Source organism: Apium graveolens, chromosome 3 (genome assembly GCF_009905375.1).
Source record: "Apium graveolens cultivar Ventura chromosome 3, ASM990537v1, whole genome shotgun sequence".
NCBI classification, from domain to species: Eukaryota; Viridiplantae; Streptophyta; class Magnoliopsida; order Apiales; family Apiaceae; genus Apium; species Apium graveolens.
Genome location: NC_133649.1, coordinates 144,423,419 through 144,433,099, shown reverse-complemented (window position 1 = coordinate 144,433,099; position 9,681 = coordinate 144,423,419). Strand labels below are relative to the sequence as shown.

The 9,681-nt window shown below is 32.7% G+C and overlaps 1 non-coding gene across 1 annotated transcript; it reads left to right on the top strand.

Annotated features, from left to right (window-relative positions):
• Positions 1–7,155: 7,155 nt before the first annotated feature.
• LOC141715388 (small nucleolar RNA R71) lies at positions 7,156–7,262 on the top strand. Its single transcript, XR_012572153.1, has one exon. It is a non-coding gene; the product is annotated as a small nucleolar RNA R71 (small nucleolar RNA).
• Positions 7,263–9,681: the final 2,419 nt, after the last annotated feature.

Here is a 9,681-nt window from a genome sequence, read left to right as displayed (position 1 = left end):
TGGCCTTCTTGTCTTTCCTGACTTGTTCAATATCAGGATCTGACCATTCATGCCTTGGCTTGGGAACTGATGGCTCATTTCCAGTTGCAGCTCTCATTGGTACATGAGGGCCTCTCTCTATGCAATCCACATAGGCCTCATCTTGAGAAAGTAAATGAAAATGCATCTTTACCTTCCAGTGATGGTAATTGTCTTTGTCCAGAAAAGGAATCTTGACTCCAACATCCTTCTTTTTTATCTTGCTGTTTTTTGTGATCTTTAAACTCTTTATTCTTCAAGAGCTTGCTCTAATACCAATTGTTAGTCCCTAACAATGCAACAAGAATTACAGAAGGGGGATGAATGGAATTCTTGAGACTTTTTCTGAATTATAAAATGTTCCAACTTAAGATATATATGACAGTGTTTTAATTTGCAAAGTGCGGAATGACAAGTTAAATATGAATTAAAACACAAAGTAATAAAAACACAAGTCTTTAAAACTTTCTGGTGGATTTGAATGTATCCACCAGATATATATATATATATCAAGAGAACTTTGTGAAGCTTGAATAGCTCACAGCTGCTTACAAAATAAAAACAACTAAACTTACAGAGAAATACTAAGGATACATCTTACAATTGTTTTTTCTGAGAAATTACTTTCTTAGTCTTCTTGTTGTCCTATTTGCTACTCTTGGTTTATATATCACCAAGATTACACAGTAATAAGACAAGATAATAAAACAAAACCTATCACATCTAATACTATGCTGCTTCACAACTCTATTCCAGCATCTTTGAATATCTTCATAATAGCATGGAAATGGCAATGCTTCTTTGTTCTCAAAACCCAGTAGAATAGGCTTCCACATTCCTTTTACATACACTCGAAGCATGTGACTGTGTTGTCACTGTCAACAGATGTTTGAATTGATCATGCGTCGGGTACATGATCATCCGCCGGGTTGTCTTGTAGATCATCCGCCGGGTAGCTTTGTTGAACATCCGTCGGGTAGCTATTTGGCACTCGACTTCATTTCATTTATGCAGAATTACAAGACAACATCTATGTACAATTAATCAACCTATTCTGCATATCTAATTAAAGTCAACATGACTTATATGCTACTACAGAATCTATACAAAGGTGTTTGCAGAAATGTGCTACATGACTTATTGTTACAAAAGTTACTCACTCGATGGATGTCAAACCATCATCCGTCGGGACTATATTGAGTCATCCGTCGGGACTATATTTGCTTATCCGTCGAGTGCTACATAATACACTAAGTTAAATATACTAATGTGTTTTGTTAATGAAATCATCAAGTTCACAACATATTCCCAACATGGGTAGACCTTTTTATCCCCTGTATTACCTTCAGGAGGATTGATTTCAATACCTTTCTTCTTCGGTTCCACCTCGGTATCCTTTTGCACCACTTTTTCAGCTACAATCTCAATTTCAGGAATTGGCAAAGGTGCAGATGCATCTGCATTCAGAACAGAGTCTTCAGAATCTTCATCTTGCTGAATTTGTGGGCTCGTGAGTTTCCCAGACCTCAATGTGATTTCCTTCAACTGCTCCTTGACTCCCCCTTGCCTGGATTAGCTTCGGTTTTACTAGGAAGAGTTCCTAGTTGACAGTTCAACAAGGCATTGGCAATTTGCCCTATTTGATTCTCCAGAGTCTTGATATAAACTGATTGGCTTTTGCACATAAGCCTCAACTCCTCCAATTCAAATTTTTCATTGGTCGCTTGATCGGCATTTCCATGTGGTTGCTGTTGAAGTTGGAGTTGTTGTCTTGGTGCATACTGTTGTTGAAAACCAGGAGGGTTGAATTGCTTTGCTCCAAACTGCTGATAAGGATGATGTGCCGCATTCGGATTATTGCTCCAACTGAAATTCGGATGATTGTGGTTATTAGGATGATAAGTTGCAGGAACTGGTTGCTGCGATCTCTGAAAGTTGCTCACATACTTGTTAGTGTTTGTGCCCTAGAGACAACACTATGATGTTTTAGTTTAAGACATTAGGATTATTAATGTTTATGTTCTATCAATTATTCTCTTTATAATTTAATAATTCTTAATTTACTGCGATATAAATGTTAGATTTAGAAATGTCCTTGGAATATGATATGCAATTCTATATCTCTAAGTACATGACTTAGAAATGAGATTATGAGAATAGTATCAATATTTCTAAAGGTCCCTAGTCGAGTATTATTATTAAGGGACAATAATAATGCATTAAGACTGGTGTATCTGTTATCTGTTGACTGATGATCACATCTCATTGATCATAGGTATAGTGATACTAAAGTCAAAAACACAGGCAGATTAATATGTACATGGTGCTGGACAGACCCAATGTGAGATTTTATATGTCTGTTTTGTCATAAGTAATTGTCACAGTGATAATGATGTAATGTCCTTAAACCTGAAGTCATTATATTTCTATACGAGAATTAATATACATTGATTCCATTAAAAGGTATCCTTGACCGGGTAATGATAAAAGTGGACATTGGGTATATTATGAATTGTATGAGAAATATGAATGATCTAGATGGGATTTACCCCTCCTATTTTAGGAGTGATATTATTGGCCTCTTGTGTAAGCCAGACTATGAAATGCGTGGCCACGCTCAAATGTTGATTTGATATGATAGTCTACTCATTGATCAAGGAAACTTGGATTAAACTATGATGAGGATGACACATTACATGCCTCTAGTTTAATCTATAATATTTGGTTAAAGGGATTATATTACATTGTACATTATTCATAAAAGGTTTAATTGATCACCGATTCAATTATTATTACTTGGGTAACAATGATGTATTACTAGATGCCGCTCATTGTTTACGATTTTAAATTAGAATTAAAATTCGTTGCCAACCTAATAATAACCTATAGGGTCACACACTAAGAATGCTTGAAGGGTTATTTAATTTAAATTGGATTTAAATTATATTAAAGTAATTTGAATTATTTATAATATTAATCAAGTATGGCTTCATTAATTAGATAAATATTGATATTCAAATTTACTAATATTAATTATGAAATTTATTTGTTAAATAATTAAGTGAGACTTAATTATAATACAAATAGGAATTTCGAATTAATAATAACTCCTAATTAGTTAAGAGTTATAATTCATTTTTCTACACTTTATATAATATCTCTTGTGTGGCTGATTTTGCAAAAAAAGACTTTTACTAAAACCCTAGCCACCAAGGGAGAAGATGGAGAGAGCAAGAAGAAACGAGTTTGTGCTAGTACACATTCAATCCTTGAGTTCAAGCATTCGCGTGGATACCGATAGAGCGTAGATCACGAGAGCGGGATGCGTGGTGATTGAAAAAGTTTTGGATCTCCATTAGTCAACCAATTGGTAAAGCTTCTTAAGGTAAACCATCTGATCTACAAATTAAATATATATTTTTCGCATGGATCCTGCGGCGGGTTTTGAAAATTCTTGATTTTTACGTTTTTAATTATTGTTTCCGTTGCGTGTAGGTGCTCGAAACCCTTCAAAGGCATCTGAGCTACTTGCAAAAAGTGTGTAATTCATTTATGTGTTTACTGGTTTTATGATGATAACATGTATACAATATTCCATGACTGTTATGTATGCGATTTTGTATGTTTTACATATTGTTATGTTTATATATGCGTATGTATGTATATGTTTTGAATATATGATATTCATGAGAGTTGTATAATCATATGATGATTATCCAATCTGTATATATACTGATATATACATGTTTTATGTTTGTTCTTATTATATGAATCGTATTTGATATGATTCTGAATCGGATGCAGCGTATTTGCTGAAATCTGGGTCTGGTGTCCGATTTTGGCGAACGAATATGCTATTTCATATGGAATCGAGCGTGTGAATGTAACTGATAGCTAAATTTATCATCGTGATCTGTAATGCGTTTGACGTCGTTTAGGCCCTGTAATCTGCGATTTAATGTTATCAGATTTAATTTCGAATTTTCTGATATTTTCAATATTTGGTTTTTTATGATAAGATCATGATGGGTATGATATGTTAAGATCAGATTATGTGTTTTAACATGTTATTTTTTGTTAATTGAGCATGGTGGATGGTTATGGCTTATGACCTTAGGTTAATGGTTTTGGTTTTTCAAATACTGCTTGCATGTCGTTTAATCTTGTAATTATTAAATCTCGAATATAACTCGGGTTCTTCTTGTAAGTTCATTAGATTAGTTTTCATATTTCATTCGTGTAATGTACATGAAGACATGAAGATTTGAAGATCAAGGGTAATCCCACGGAGGCCATCCAAGGAAGCAATACAAGAAAGAAGACATGTAATAGTTAGCCTATATTTATTTTCCACCTTTAATTGACCTAGATCTTTGTCATTAGCTTGATAAAGATCACATAGGATGAAGCCATAACCAACCATGTTTATTTATTGCACTTTACATATATATGCGCATATGATGAATGTATGTGTAGAGTAGTTTATAAAGATGCATGCTTAATTAGATTAAGGATGTATGTATTAGATACGACACCCATGCCATGCTTGCTAAACAAGATAAAATCGGTAACGACTCAAGATTTTAAAATGAACAAATGATTATGAGGTTTTCGTGTTTATGAAACACAGAATAAAATACAAATTTTCTTTGTTTCTGACATGGGGCAGTTTTGTCAAAAGCGAGTTCATTGAACTTGTAAGGTTGTGGGTTTTGAGCGAGACCATTATGACTCCTTCACTACCTGGAAATCAAACCATTGACGAATATTGATTTGAAATATTTTATTCAAGGAAAAATTGGGAATCTCTTTATGATGGGATCATGATTGTTTTAAAATTAACAGAACCCTAAAGTTAATATTAAGTTGATCAGATGCCTTCCAATGAGTCCAATGCGTTAACTCCTAGATTGACCTAGAGTGGGCTCGCCAAAGGAAAGTACTCCTGTCGATCATGGGAGATGTGTTAAAGTATATTGATACTTTTTGACTACTGGGTTTTACTTAACTAAGTTATCACAATAGGATTGTGAAGTCAGAGGCATAGAGTTTGGCGAGATTTATTAGATAAATATGAACAAATGTTGTTCCACCAAGCTATCCAAGAGTTATATAGTTGACATAATTAACAAATGTTATCTACCTAAATAATCATGTTTTTGGAGAAAAGCCAAAGTTGACCTAATGCATGGTGAAATATGGATCTTGGCTCACTAGAAAGGATATAGAAGATATTTTTTCCGAATTAATAGTTAGGGCTATTGATTTGATAAAAATAGTAGGAGATATATATTGTGTATATATAATAAATAATCACTTGAACATAATTTAATGATCATCTGTAGACTAAGTCATTTTATGCACTTTAATATTGTAGATATCAAATGACAAATAACACAAATAACTTCTCTATGTAATAGTCCTTGAGAAGGACAAGCTGACATGAAATAATTTCCTCAATTGACATGGGAACTTGAGGATTGTCCGCAGGTTCAAGGATGTCACTCAAAACCTTCCCCTATTTCTTCTAGCTGAGAATGAAACATGTGATGAACAAAATGCTTACCAGAAGCAAATTGATTATGCAAGTGATGTTTTATGTCTCATGCTTATAATTATGAGTGTTGAGCTTTAGAAGCAACAAGAGCATAATGATGCTTATGATGTGATTGAGCACCTTCAAAGGATGTTTGAAGGAGGCTCATCAGAAATATTTGACAATAATAAGGCACCATACTTTTGCATTAATGGGAGAATGATATCCGGTTGGACCATATGTTCTAAAGATGATAGGTATATGTACCTTGATATTTTGGGTTTCAAGAATAGTCTAGAGACTTAGCTTGATTTGATCAAACAATATTTGGACAACTTCTATTCTAAGTTTGTTAAGAACAAAATGAATGAGATAGACAGAACACTCACTCAGTTGTTAAGCATGTTTAGAACTGCTGAAAATAACACGGTAAATGCATGAATTACGTCCATATTGATGATGTACATATGGAATGCAAATGGGAAAGGAAAGTGGACAGGCAAGATGAAGATTTGATCTTATTCGGTGCCAAACCAAAGTCCAATCCCAAAGAGATTTTGAAGCATGATAGTGGTGTTGCTAAAGGAGATGATTGTCATTTCTGTGCAAATAACTGGATGATTGGAAGTTAAATTGTCGAGCTTGTTTGGAAGATCTAAAGAAGAAGACTAGCAATGGTCAAGCTTCAGGTATCGAGTTAGAATTGGAGAAAAAATTGTTGCTCTAGTTGAAGGAACTCAATACCTAATTTAGCCCATATAGGCGAGATTGAGAACTTGATAAATTGTTATTACGTGTCTGCCTTTAGGGTATACATTAAATCAATTTCTTGTGAGGACAAGAAAGGTTTTCATTTTAATTAAATAAACAATAGTTGTTTATTCTATTTTAATGATAAGGCTTATAATGTTACACAATTAGTTAACAATTTATATGTTCTGAGATGACTCAAATCACACATTACCTCTACCATTGTCGTTAAGACATATTAATGAGAAATGCATTTCTGAGTTACATATAGATGGATACTTGGATAAGTTTGATTTTGAATCATACGAAAGATGCGAACTTTGTCTTATTGGCAAAATGACTAAAGCTTCTTTTACCTGATCAGGTGAAAGGGCCACCAAATGATTATGGCTTATACATAATGATGTATGTGGTCAAATGTGTATGATGGCAAGGGGTGGCTTATACTATTTCATAACATTTACTGATGATTTTAGTAGATATGGATATGTGGTTCTTATAAAGAACAAATCCGTTTCTTTTGAAATGTTCAAAGAATATACGGCACAAAGCTCACACACACTAATGATCTGATTAACCCCATAATTAGTCAAAGAATCAACTTTCATAGTTAATGCCTTTAGCTGATCAACTATAGCAGTAGCTGTATCCACCTCCAGAATTCCTGCTACTTGCCTTGAGGTAGTCTCTGAGTTGGGTTCTGATATTCATTAGCAGCCATCATTTCAATTAGCTCATAAGCTTCATCATAGCTCTTAGCCCATAAGGCTCCTCCCGATGCTGCATCGAGCATGGGTCTAGACTGCGCTCCCAAACCATTGTAAAAGCAATTGATGATCATCCAATCAGGCATTCCATAATGCAGACACTTCCTAAGCATCTCCTTATAGCGTTCCCAAGCTTCACATAAAGATTCTCCTGATTACTGCGCAAATTGAGTAAGAGCGTTCCTGATTGTAGCTATCTTCGCCATAGGGAAGAATTTAGTAAGAAACTTCTGAGCAAGATTGTAATATCCGGGATATATCGTGTAATTATTTTTATCAATAAATAAATATTCTGTGATTATTATATGAATTTTTGGTGAATTATCTGTTAAGTGGTATCTGTGTTTGGATGTGTAAATATGATAAAATTTGAGTATTTTAATTTTTATATGTTCAAAATTAAGTATATATAATTGTGGTATTTTTCTATTAATTTTTATGTTGATATATATATAATTTTATAAATGATTTATGAATTTGAGAAATTATTTTTCCGAGTATTTATAAACTATTTTGTATAATCAGGAACCCACCGACTTCAATTGTTTTTACATTTTTACATATCAGAAGTCTAGGGAAAACTCCTTCCTAACCTAATTGCAATATTCCGAGCATTTTTCATGTTTTGACTTTTTCGACCCGGAATACGATTTTCCCCGTGCGGGTCCTGGCATAAATTTTTTGATACAATATTCGTTTCGGTAAATCGATAAAACTCGTACTTCCGAGAAACGGGATCTTTTGATTAAACTATTATATTATCTTCTCGTAATACGTGTAACCAAAGCGCTGAGACCAAGTCTGTATTTACAAAATGTATAGATTTGGATAATTATCCTAAAACCGGTACCGATTTGGATCTGTTTTATTAAATAAACATAATATTTTATATCCGGTATGATCCAACGGGGTACCAATATTTCGTAAATATAAATAGCCAATACAGTATTGTATTTTGTACATATAAACATTATTATACGGAAAAATAGATAATTATCCAGAGAAGTGAACCGTGTTTTTCGTGTTCTTCGCAATCAAACGAGAATTTGAAGACGTTATTGGAATCCGATGGAGGCGTATGAATAGTCAAAACGAAGCTCTCGATAAGACGATCGTATCCATATAAAAATCTCTGAATAAAGTTAACTCTTTTTCAATTTCGTAACTTTAATTTATTTATTTATTTTAACTTAAATTCGGTTTTTTATTTATAAGGGTCGTTTGAGTCTTTTGATGCTTGTTTATCATTCCCGAGATCACAAGGATTATTTTGGTATATAGCTTGTATGATTTTGATGTTGTTTTAAGTGAAAACTAATTCTTGAGTTTTTGTAAAATTTCAATTCGATTTTCTGGATTCATTGTTGATTGTTTGCTTATATGGTTACTGGTAATCGATTGTACAGTGTATTACCTTCATTTTGGTATATAGTTCAATAATTTCGGTTAAGGATTGAGCAGAATCGAATTCTTGGCCAGAGTTGTGGACGGATTTGTTAATTTTCGCCGGAGACGAAGCTTGACGCTTCAATTAGGGGCATTTTGGTCTGATATAAATTGTTAGAATTTTACTGAATGGATTTGGACTGAAAAACCGTTGAAACCGTGTTATGTTGCTCACCTGTAAATCACCGGAACTCGGCCGAAGCTGGGACTCGCCGGCCGGATTCTGGATAAACCCAGAATTCCGACGGTGTTCTTCCCGACCCCGCCTGAGTTCTTGGTGACCCGGTTACAATCCGGGTTTGATCCAATTATTCCCTAATTCAAAATCTGAAACCAGTTTCTGGATTTTTCTTTTTAAAATAAATTCATAAATCTGAATTTAATTTTTAAAATTCATTTTTAGTTCCAAAATTCATTATTTTTTTATTTTGAAAATTATTTTTAATCCAAAAATAAATCTGAATTTTATAATTATTTAATTTTAGTTAATAATTAATTATTTAATTAGTTAATTAATTTAAATATTAATTGATTAATTAATTTAATTACTTATTAGTTAATTAGTTGATTATTTAATTGGATTTAATTATTTCTTTTGATTTAAAAATTCTAAAAAATAGTTTTGAGCTTTAAATTATTATTTTAAATTGTTTTCAAGGCTCGATAATTATTATAAAATGATTTTAAATTCAGATTCGAATATTTGAACCTTGATTAATTGTTTATAAATGATTCAACGACCCGTTTTAATTCCAAAAAATGTTCAAAAATTTGTATTAAATACCAGAAAAATCATTTTAACCCTGAACCTTCTTTGAAAAAAATATTTATATTAAATACCTTGCATGCTATGAGCTCTATGCTATCTGCTTTATGTGGTATATGGCTATGTGCTTATTGTTTGGCTGTTTTAGTCATAACTTTTAATCCGTAAATCGGATTTGGGTGGAATGAAGGGTAGATAAAATCTTATGACGTCTATGTGATGATTAGAATAATGTGCATAAATATTAATAGATAATTATGATGCTTAGTGTAACATCTGGGAAATATTATGTAATTATTTTTATCAATAAATAATTATTATGTGATTTTTATGTGAATTTTGGTGAATTATTTGATGATGGATAATAATATTTAGATGTTCATTTCTGATAAAATTTA